The 12,259-nt window shown below is 41.4% G+C and overlaps 1 protein-coding gene across 2 annotated transcripts in view; it reads left to right on the top strand.

Annotated features, from left to right (window-relative positions):
* Positions 1 to 12,259, top strand: part of LOC109037512 (probable metabotropic glutamate receptor mgl-1) — a 92,815-nt gene that overhangs the window by 35,351 nt on the left and 45,205 nt on the right. For both annotated transcript variants that reach the window (XM_072300543.1, XM_072300542.1), the window contains exon 3: positions 9,938 to 10,029. The gene's annotated coding sequence lies outside the window, so the exon portion shown is untranslated. The remainder of the gene's footprint in view (positions 1 to 9,937; positions 10,030 to 12,259) is intronic.

The raw sequence follows: 12,259 nt of genomic DNA, 5'->3' as shown, positions 1-12,259 counted from the left end.
GAGGGATATTTATATAGATCGAACCGCAGAGTATAGGTAAACTGCCGTGCTTAGGTAAAACGCCGTATGAACATTCGAGAGTTGCCAAATTTCTCCAGATAAAGCATGTATTTTTGAGGAAACTTATTCGTATTTCCTCTTGAAATTTGCAGATATTTTCTATCAAATTGTGAACAAAATTATCCGAAAAATTAGAAGAAAAATGTTCGCAATGTTCCAAGAAAATTCGCTTTTTATTGAAGTAAATCTGGGAACGTCTAAAGTCTCATACGGCGTTTTCCCTTAGCACGGCAGTAAAGCCCAGGACCGGATTCATCATCATAAAGCACTCGGCGCAAGGCTGAACGGTTGGTTTCTACACCATAATTTCTTTCCTTTCCCTCCTAAACATAAATTTTTCAATTTCTTTCTCAAGCAAAATAATCTCCTTGATTTCTGTTTGTCTAACAGTTAAATCTATGAGGGGCCTTGTCTTTTCTTTCTCTCGAGAGAAGGGTCAAATAATGCCTCAAATCGCAATTATGAGGGGTTAAAATAGCAAATTTTTCGGGGAAGCCCCACGAAAAATTTGCACCTTCCTTTACTGATTAAGTTTACCTCCCCTTCCACCAACTTAGTTTGGGTCGCACCAAAAACTATGCCTAAAGGTCTTGACTGACCACCAGTAATTTTAATTAATATTAACTAAAGTGTTCTGCGCGACGAATTTTCTGTTTGCACTGAAGTAACCTCATACTTAGCAGTACCCTCAGTCGCACAGCTTTCCCCCGCAATCTCATCTCATACCATATAAACCCGAAAATCTACGGAATCTATGTACCTACCACAATCAATTCCCGAAAGTTTCTCCCATTTTCACGTGGTTTTTTGCTGCTTGGCCCTCCCCTCCGTCGCATGGTTCATGGCTCGGTGTTTTTCAATTCCCCCGATCTCTTCACCTATAAACTGGCGCACGACTTATGATATTACGAAACTGCAGTATGTTCCTGTGGTTTTTCGGACTCGCTTGGCCGTCTTCATTGCCGCTGCACAATCAGCCACGATCGTCTAAAGTTTGATATCCCGCTATTTTCCTAATTTCGCTAAAAATTCACCGTAAGTAGCTTTGTTACTCTAGAGTAAACTTCGCTCCGTCCCAAAAAGGAACACGGGTGAAAGCCAGGGGGTCTAGGAGAGCCAGAAGAGCCAGAAGAGCCAGAAGAGCCAGAGAGCCAGAAGAGCCAGAAGAGCCACACGGAGAAAAAAAACTTCTTGCGTGGGACCCGAAGTTGAGGTCATATGGATCTCTGAAATCTTTGGATCACTTATCGAAAAACTTGAGGTCCAGCTCCCGAAGTTGGGGTCAGACATCTAAAGTACTTCGATGTATGCCGAAGCGTTCGGGTCACACGTCTGAAGTACTTCGGCAGCTCGACCTCAAGTCTTCGGATGCGTGATCAGAAAACTTCAGAGATCCATATGACCTCAACTTCGGGTCCCATGCACGAAGTTTTTTTCTCCGTGCAGGAGAGCCAGGAGAGCCAGAAGAGCCAGGAGAGCCAGGAGAGCCAGGAGAGCCAGGAGAGCCAGGAGAGCCAGGAGAGCCAGGAGAGCCAGGAGAGCCAGGAGAGCCAGGAGAGCCAGGAGAGCCAGGAGAGCCAGGAGAGCCAGGAGAGCCAGGAGAGCCAGGAGAGCGAGGAGAGCCAGGAGAGCCAGGAGAGCCAGGGAGCCAGGAGAGCCAGGAGAGCCAGGAGAGCCAGGAGAGCCAGGAGAGCCAGGAGAGCCAGGAGAGCCAGGAGAGCCAGGAGAGCCAGGAGAGCCAGCCTAGGAGCTTTAGTTGTTACAAAAGTAATTTTTCCGCGGAAAATATTAAATGGAAGTTCCCTATCGATTCAAATCGACATTTTTCTCACGACGAGCGCAGGAGGACTCTCCTGCGTGGTATCCACCGGACTCATGAACAGAGGTCATTGCTACAAACAGGTGTGTGAGCAATTGAACAATACGAAACGAAGCCCGAAGCAAGGAAATAAGGATCAGATATATGAGTCATGGAATTGGACTCGGGACTCCCGCTGGAACGCGTGTGCTGCCGTTGCCGCCGTGCGGAGCTTTGAGCCACGCTCCCACAGAGCGGGATCGACGCGAAGTCAACCGCGCGGTTTTTTCGCGCGACCGGGTGCAATGATTGTAAATTCGTCGGTTGCCACTGGAAAGGCGATTCAGAACGTCCGCGGTGCCAGGCGTGTGTAAAATCATCGCACACGGCCTCGAGAATAAGCCGCGCGGTTGGTTTCGCGTCGCCCGCGCTCTGTGAAGCCGTGGCTTGAGCGCGTCCTGTCTTGCCTTGGCTTATTGGCTCAGCGCAGAAAGGGTACTTGCTCTCGAGGAAGCGAAAAGAGAAATGGATGGAGTACACGATTTAGAGATTCTGTGAATGATCGATTATCGATATTTCCCCATTTGCAGCTATGGTAAAGAATCGATTATTAAGGCGTTCGTTGCGGACCCCCGGTTTATCGATCCTTTTCCATAGGTTTAAATGGTAGATAAATCGATGTATCGCAAAGTACGCTGAGTGCAGCGTGCAGGATTAAGCCCTCTTATGTATGTGCCCTCTGGGATTGTGAGGAGGAGGCAGCGAGGAAATAAGTATCAGATGCAATTCACGCTTGTTACCTCCCCCTCCGATCGATTGCCTGCCCTTGCCCCTTTATTAAACGATGAAGACTGTTGGTTATGGTACTCTTAAAGCCTGTAGCATCAAAATGTTGGCTCTGTAAAATGCATATTTCAAGGTCTCTGCCACCTGTTCGGCCTTTCTCGTGAGGACATGAAAATGGATCGCCACGCTTCCCCATGGGTATGGTATAGACGAGGAATGGAAGAAAAACGCTTTTAAGCTTCAGCTAAGAAGGTGTGGAATGTGTTTCTAATGTATTACCAGCTTTGCGCTCTCAAGAGTCTGTAACAAATGATACGATGTATGCAGATAATGGAAGTAAATATGAATGCTGTATGCTCGATGTATACTATGAGACGTAAAATAATAGCAGGTATGAAAGATCGCTGGTCTCCGGTTTATACTCGAATAGTTTTAGTATTTTTTTTTAAAATAAAATCTAAAAGCAACTTCATTTTAGTTTCCTCCTATTTGAGTGGTTATAGAAAATATTTGAGCACATGCGTGCCCATTTTTACAAGCATTCAGTTGTGTGAACGTAAACATTTAAAGAGAAATAGAGAATATTTTTAGTTGAGATGAAACCAAAATTATTAACCTAATCAAAACCTTAAAATTAAAACACCAAAAATAACTAGGTAACTACTAACCATTTGATTGAAACTCCTTAGGAATGAGGCAATCCAATAATTCTCAATCCGCAAATAAATATAATTAATTTATAACTCTTCCTATAAACATTTCAGTTTAGCATTTTTATTGGTTTCAATTTTCGGCTGTATTACATTCAACTCATTAATCCGCGATGGAGTCAGGCAAAACGTACCTTAAGTTGGATCCTCAGATTGTTCGGTAATGCAAAATTCGCTTTCGAATAAAAAAATATATACTTTCAGTTTTTATAGTGCTATAGACTTTCTAATAATCCCAAAAACTCGTCACAATTTGAAGCCATAATTTTCAATAAACGATGACGTTATAATGTTATATATACGTCTAAAATAAATCATTTTCTAAAAAGGGCAGCAGTGCAAGCGATCTAACAGCGGTGTTTCTTGAAATTCCTGATTTCTCGCTTTCTAACTTACAAATGCTCACAATGGATCAAATTTTTACATTTTTTAACATTTTTTACGGTAAATACCATGGAATTACTCCCGCTAAGCTCTGGTATATGAAGTTATCTATTTTTTATTTTTTTCAACCTCAAGGGTCGTCCTGTCTGAGTCTGACTCCATTACACGTGTATAAATGAAGTCATAGATGTGGTTGCAGTGAATATGTCTAAGGCAGAGGTCAATATGTGTATGGGAGACTTGTAATAGAGCCTCTCCTTGAGTCGGGTGTCCGAGGTCCAAGGCCTGTATACTATTTTGTCCGTTATGGGATTACTTAGAGATTCGTTGATCGGTCCTCAGAAGGAGGCACTCACGCCTCTTTTTGGACAGATTTAATTTATGAGCCTTTAAAACTAAATTGCTCCAAGCAACTGACCAGTGTTCTACTAGCTCTTCTTCTTCTTCCTCCTCCGGCTCATTTCATTCAAGTCCCCGCGGTGCGGCCATCACCGAGAGAAAGTGATCTTACCTAATGAAACTTGTCACACCCGCAGACGAAAATCTTTCCATTCGGAAGTGTTTCCCTGAACAGGGCTTTTTTCTAGTGTTTGGTACAATGTGCGCTCGACGAAATTCCTGGTCTACGTAAAAAAACCGTATCAATGAGTTGTGTTATTGATAGAAAATTCAAGATTGAAGCGATTCTCATCAATTATATTAGAAATTATTGAGGTTAAACTTAAAATAGGAATGATATGTTGTGATCAATAATTTAAGATAGATAAATGAATAAATACATAAGAAAAATAAAACAATTAATTAAAAACAAAGCCCTTCCAAAGAAAAACATGGGAATTTCAAGTTAGCGCACACTTACCACGCTATCTGCATGAAGTAATGCCTTCCCGACATTCGTAAATAAGCTGTCGGTGTTCCTGCAGCTATTCAAATAATCCTCTGCTCTCATGTCTCCAAAATTTCCAAAATATACTAAAAAATGCAGTTTATCACACAATTTCTAGATAGGATATTTCCTTAATTTTAATAGATTCTTCTTTGAGATCATAACCAACATCTACAGCTTTGATCTTAAACTAACTTTAACAGTATTTTTCTCAGAATCTGCATTTTAAGTCCTTATACTTTAAATAGCTGCCAAGAGGCCTACTTTTGGAATTTTTGGGTGTTCTTTTCACAAAATGACGTAAAATTAATCTCTCATTTCGTCTGCATCCATCACATTTGAAGAGTGGAAAAGAGCAGGATCAAGAGCTGCTGAAATAATAGTGCAACTGTTACCGTTACCCCCTTGAATTGGGAATCCAGAGGCTTAAAAATGAAGATTCTTGTGGTAGTAATGAGGCCAATATTTAGAGAAAATTTCCCAAAAGGAAGTCCCAAGAACGAAAACATTTAGGCTCTTTCACAGGAAGGAACACCACGCATCATCTTAGCAACACCTGATGGCGCTTACCATTTTTTGAATGTCCACTCCATGGCCGGATTCACCTACTTGCCGCCCATGGGCCGCCTGGATTTTGCCGCCCCCTTCTCATTCGTTTTGAAACTCGATAAAAACCATCAAATGAACGTACCGGAGGGGGAGGGGGTGCATAAAATGCGTTTACTCGTGTTGAACACATTTTTTGGGAAAGCCCTGTCAACAGTACTAGCAAAAGTTCGAGGAACTTTGCGCAAAAATTAAGTTCCGTAAACCTATCTCTGGGTGGACAAGGCCTTCCATTCATAAGAAATGAACGAAAAAATTATGAAGAACAAACATAGATGTGGATCAATGATTTTAACTTCCGCCGCCGCCGCGCGACCGACCGTGTCGCGCAGCGTGAAGTATTCCGGTCTGATGCGTATGCTTCCGCGACCGCTGCGCCTGTTTGGACGCAATGCGTGAAGTATTCACGCAGTCTTGTAGGCTGCTTTGGCTACGTGTTGCGCATGCTGAGTTTCATCCTGTAGCGCTATCGTTTCACGCTGACGCAATGACCGCACTGAGTTTGATGCAATGCGTGAAGTATTCATGCAGTCTTGTAGGCGCTAATATGTGTTACATGCCGATCGCCACGCCGAGGGCTTCTCCTTTTCATCTCAAGTCCTCGCTATCATTTCTCTCTAAGTCGCGCCGTTCCAGGCCAAATTGCGTGTTTGGTCTCTCTCTTAGCTCGACTTATTGAAGGTGCTGTCTCTTGTATCACTGAGAGACAAAATTAGAAATTACTATACTCTCAGGAAATGAAAGATTTTGTCGCCTTTTCTCGTTTGTAATTTTGTTTTCATAAATCCGATTTTTTTTCCTACACTTTAAAAAATTGCAAAATTTGCCGCCCCTTAGATTTGCCGCCATGGGCCGCGGCCCATGTGGCCATTCCCTTAATCCGGCCCTGTTTCAGTACCCCACAGCCAAAAGATACCTAACTCATATTTGTGGAAAAATCAAGTTTGTGGCGTTCTCGAAAACTCTATCAACGGCTCCGTGTGTATGGCCAATTTGGTACCCTTATCCCACGCCGGTTATGAGATACGGGGCTTCGAAAAGTGCGATTTACATTGAAATCAAAGGGGCCGACGCGCGAAGTGCGGTTTTCCCTTGCACTGGAAAAAAAAAACATATTAGATCTTGAGTTCAGACTCTTGAAAACATTGACAAGAAAAAGGACTCTTGATTCAATCAGATTTAAGCTTAAATCAAGAACCAAGCCTCTTAATTTGTGTGGATTTCCTTTTGATTTAAGCTTATATCTGATTGAATCAAGAGTCCTTTTTCTTGTCAATGTTTTCAAGAGTCTGAACCCAAGATCCAATGTGTTTTTTCTCCAGTGTGGTTTCCTGGAGACTAAAATGAGTCAGGTACCTTTTGGCTCTGTGGGGTACTAATTTAAGGTGTAACATCATCAGAGACAAGAGTCTCTCCACTCGTATCTTGGCTATGGTGGAAGCTTTTACTTTCAAGACATCAACATTAAACTGTTGACTTACCCACATGGTCGATGTTTACCAACGCGTTGGCAGTTTCGTTTTGCAAACAAGCCGAAGTTTGGGAAACTAGTGTGGCTCAGGACGACACCCGAAGCTCATCATTCACCATGTGTAGGTAGGTCAACAGCCGAAAAAACAGTGATGACTGTTGCTCCCTCATAATTGTCCATAAGGAATTGTTGAATCTCCGAAAGGAAAAGCTTCCGCCTGTCGCCAAGAGGCCAGTGGAGGATCTCTTGTCTCTGAACATCATTCACTTGAAAAAACCGAATGACGCAATGCGCTGAGATGGTTACTAAAGATTTCTCCCGGAAAAATTTGTTCCACTGGCAACAGTGCTTTTGGAGGGATGCGGAGGCGCGGGTAAAATGGATGCATTCGGCGATGCGATAAGATACAAAGGACAAACGCGGAAAGTGTATGTATGTGCATGCGCATGCGCTGAGGACACTACCCGACGAGCGGGAACAGCCATGGCCTGGCCAAAGCTGGAAGGCGCGTTGCCGACTTAATTCAAAGCTCCGCGAGTAGGAGTTAGATTCATTTTGAGGACCAGTGGCGTGGCGTGCTTTGCGATATATCGATCGATACGCCACTCAAACCTATGGAAAAAGATCGAACACCTTAGTAATCGATTCTTTACCATAGCTTCAAATGGCGAGATATCGATAATCGATCGTTCACGCCACGCTACTGTTGAGGACGACGTACAATTGGCAGGGCTGGAGAGTGGCGCAGCTTCCACGAAATTAGGAACACATTTTTCCCATTAAATCTTATTGTTAGATGATCAATAGCCCTCCGTTGGGCGCGAGAAAGTGATGAGCCCCGACGGCGGTAAGCCGCGGCCGGCCGCGGAGTCATCCCGGCGAACAATGGGATCGGTTCTCTATTAAGCGTCGACAGATTATTGAACTTATTTCATGCCTCGTCTCTAAATGCCTTTATGTAATTTTAAAACCGGTAACCGGTAACTGAGAGGTTACTATTTCAGTTTCTGAGTAGCCGCGCTCATTCGGTAAAAGTCGTGTAAAGCATGCATGACGACCAGCGCGACTGTACCGTGCTGCTGTGCTCAGGAAAAATGCCGTATGAGCCTTCAGACGTTGCCAAATTTCCTTTGATAAAACGAGAATTTTCTTGTAAATTTGTGAATATTTTCCTCCCAATTTTGTAGACGATTTTGTTTGCAATTTCATCTGAAGTTTCTGAAAATTTCAAGGAAAAATATCCATAACTTTCCTAAAAAATAAACAGTTTATCGGAGGAAATTTGGCATCTCTCGAATGCTCATACGGCGTTTTTCCTTGGCACGGCAGCGTACTGCTGTGCTCAGGAAAAACGCCGTATGAGCCTTCAGACGTTGCCATATCTCTTTCGATAAAAGACGAATTTACTTGAAAAAGTTTCAATAATTTTTTTCGAATATTTCAGACAATTTTGCTTGCAATTTAATCTAAAATATCCGAGAATTTCAAAGAAACTATGTATAAGCTTTCCTAAAAAATCCATGTTTTAATCTTAGAAATTTGGCAACTCTTGAATGCTCATACGGCGTTTTTCCTCAGCACGGCAGCGCAGACTAGGTCGCTCGCAGAGTTGGGTTTGTCGCGCTCTGTGAAAATGCTGTGGACTCGCTACCACCGTGCCAAGGAAAAACGCCGTATGAACCTTCGAATTTTGCCAAATTTCCACGGATAAAACATGTATTTGTGAGGAAAGTTATAGATATTTTTCTTGAAATTTTCGGACACTTTAGATCAGATTACGAACAAAATTCTCTGGAAAATTCGATGGAAAATACTTACAAACTTTCCCGAATATTCGTGATTTGTCAAAGAAAATTTTACCGCGTCTGAAGGCTCATACGGCGTTTTTTCTTATTAGCACGGCAGCATCATGGTCGAAATGTCTGCGTTTGCTTTATTTATACTTATACGTATCTAATAAGTTACTTAACACCAAGTATGAAACTTTGCCGTAAATGAGCGTAACACAAAACGTGAAACCGTCATTTCAGCACTTTTCTCACTTGTGCAGTTTTTTGGGCGAAGCAACTTCAAAATTGTATTTTCGTAGTAAAAGACGGGATTGTAATTTTTTATTTTTTATAAACATCTGATCACTTTACCATTATCATCAATTATCATTAGAAGATAGAAAGAAAAATAGTGAATGGGTACTTGGCCCAATTTTTTTAGCAAAACGACGGCACGTATTTGAAGGAATTTTGAAGTAGCAATGAAATAATATGTACTTTGCTGAGTTTCAAGACGTAAGAATAAAAATTTATCAAAGACAAGCCTACCAGGATTACATAAAGTGGACAAGATAGGAGAAAAAAGGTGGAAATGGTAACTAGAAACATTGAGAAAATAGGTATTGCTTCCCGCCGCGAAAAATGGCGACGATACCCATGGGCAGCGCGGGCCTTACCAATGGTGTAATATTAACACGGCCGATGGAAAACGACGGGAAAGAGCGTACACTGCTAACGCGGTGAACGCTCAATAAAATAAAAGAGAAAAATACTAGGATACCTAACAGTGGGGAAAAGTCCATCACTGGATCCTCATTCTCAGTGTGCGGTGGAGGACGGGTGCGGGGGGGGGGGGTTGGATTTTGAGTTTAGTAGATAAGTTGAATTAGTTGCGAATCTGAGATCCAACTTAAATGAGTTTTTATTCATTTTATTTCCCTCCGTTCTGACGGTGATGGACACGGATCAAGAAAATGAGACTAGATAATGTGAGGTAGGCTCCAAGAGAGCATGAGGTGAGCGTCTATTGAGTCTCATCTATCTAATTGTATAATTACACGTCTCTGTTCCTCCAGTGGGTAGGCCATTACTTCTCACCCGTGCTACCGCCGATACGAACATCGCTGTTCTATTATTCTGCCGCTGTGCTATGGAAGAACGCCGTATATGAACATTCGAGAGTTGCCGAATTTCCTCCGCTAAAATGCCCATTTTTGCAGAAAGTTATGAATACTTTTCCTTGAAAGTTTCAGACACTCCAGATCAAATTACAAACAAAATTATCTACAAGAGATTGGACGAAAAATATTCACAAATTTTCTTGAAAATTAGTGATTTGTCTAAGGACATTTGGCAACGCCTGAAGGCTCATACGGCGTTTTGCCTTAGCACGGAAGTATTGGTTAAGTGCAGAATTTTTTTCTCGTGCATTACTCTTCACCAAGGCAAATTTTTTTCGTGTTTCAGCTCAGAGCACCCCACCGACACATCATCGCAAAATGAACATCCTCACCGAATGAAAGTTCCTCCTTTCCGATCGTAACAAATCAACATCTGTGGTAAGTCAAAATGTTTCCACGCTGGTGCTTTTAAGATTAAAGCTCGGTTTTTTATCGTCTATCTTTCGCTATTTTTTTTAAAGCTCAAGATGGACGGAGTTCCTTTCAAATTGCAGTTAAATTTTTTTGCGGTAACTTATCAGTGAAAGCTATGATATAATTGATGTATTCATGAATCTCTGACTTGCATTAAAATTAAAATATTTTGCATGATGAAATGCTCAGTAAACTGTCATTAGTTGAGTGTTTAAAACGGAGATTAATTATAATTAACTCTGTAGTTGTGAACTCAATTATTCTTTGAAAACAGCATGTTCTCTGTTAGGTTCAGTTCGAACAATTTCAGAGGTGCGGTCAAAAGAAGAAGAGTAAAATATTAGTTGACAACTAATGCCTATATATTGAACTTGTTGATATTACGATATAAGGACAGTAAAAACAAAGGCGTATATGTATTTTATTTTATCCTGGGAATGGTAGAGTAAATCGAAATCTATTGCAGCGAGGGTATGTCCCAGAGACTTAAACGCGAGGCGAGAAAAGTAAGGCATTATTATTATTATTTTTTTTTAAGTGCGATTACATTTTTCACGGACCGAATAAAGATTAATTTCAATTTGCATCATATCATTGAAAATTTCAGAGAGAATGTTGAAAATGTATTATTAACATCACAAGTGCAAAAGTGCATGCAATGTTGTCAAATTATTTAGTTTGAAACGTTTCAACTCTGTGTAATTTTGTCACGCGAGAGATTAAATTTGTTTTTAAAGCAATGGGAGAGTACATGGTCGGAGACGGGGGGGGGGGGGGATTACGAATCTTCTTCAGGGGAAAGGGGGGGGGAGACCGGAGGGAGAGGAATGTATGACTCATAATGGTAATAGGATTCAAGAAACCCCGTAAAAAGGAAATCAGCTGTCAGCTTATTAGTAAGCGTTGTGACCCTTGCACGTTCGGTATCCTTGTTCCTTTTTTTTCATTTTCGCTTTGCTTATTCCTCCTGTTAGCTTGCCCCTCTCCTCCATCCTCCATTTCCTTTTTACCTTGCAACTCTTCTATTCTTACGATTCCGCAAAGCGGGCTGTAATTTTCGTTTACGATCTGCTCTTTTCTCTGTCCAAGCGAGCGACCCGCCCCCCTCGTAAATTAAAATGGGACACATGCTATTATTCCTCCATTCTTCGCATCAGTTTTCCATCACAATAATTTCTAACCTATGATACTGATTTTATAGTTATCGGGATAGGCGTTCTCTTGTAAATCAAATCATGCACAACAGGGTGAATAACCTCTGCGTGTCGGAAACTTTCAGCTTCGGCTAGTGAAAAAACGGAATTTTCAAACGCAATAATTTCCTCAGGGATTCGCGCAGAGGCTTTTGCCCTCTCTTCAAGAAACTTACATCATGGACGCATTTCTCGTTTGAACGAAAAATGTTACCTACCTATGCAAGGTTTCTGAAGTGTGCAATTCACATTTCTTTCAGGGAAAATAAGGGGAGTATTGCTGGACATATTTATGTGAAAGAAATCGATAAGCGATGAATTTCTTCTGTAGATAGATTTTCTTGACATAGATGTGTCCAGTTTAGCAAGCACTAACCAAACTCGAGTACATAGTTTTGGTTATGCGATAAATTATCGCATTCATTGGCTTTCGTTGCTCCATTCAGTACTTTCTACATTTCACTTAAACCAAAAAAGACGAGAAAAAATGGAATCCGAACAATATGCTGAAAGAGAGAATTCTTGAGTTTTTCGGACACTGCAAAGGTGAAACCGTGAGCACCTGAAAAATATACAAATACCCTTGTTCTCTTATTTTTGGTCCTTTTCATGGTTGGTGATGAGGCAAAAAACAGGTAAATTTTCTTAATTCCACAGAATTTTGCCCAATTATTTGAAATATTAAAGTGGAATACTATTATAGACGCAATTTGTGACTGGAATATCATCCGGAAAATTTAAACTGGAATCATTCTTCATTATGCACTTTTGAAGATTGCGGCAAGAAAATAACCACTAGTGGAAATTTTTCGTAATTGAGGTTATGTACAGTTTGTAAGTAGACACTAATTTCTTTTACCTCCGGTGCAAGCTAATTGAAAGTTCGGGACTAAATCCGACCATCTCCATGAGCGTTGAACTTATAATTTCCGGAACGGCGATGCTGAAAAACTTTAGTGCGTGACGCGAAGTCCTATTACAATCTGGTTATTAGGTCATAC

Source organism: Bemisia tabaci, chromosome 5, assembly GCF_918797505.1.
Source record: "Bemisia tabaci chromosome 5, PGI_BMITA_v3".
In the NCBI taxonomy this organism is placed as follows: domain Eukaryota; kingdom Metazoa; phylum Arthropoda; class Insecta; order Hemiptera; family Aleyrodidae; genus Bemisia; species Bemisia tabaci.
Note: the sequence above shows the minus strand (reverse complement) of the source record. Positions and strands in the feature narration are given on the sequence as shown.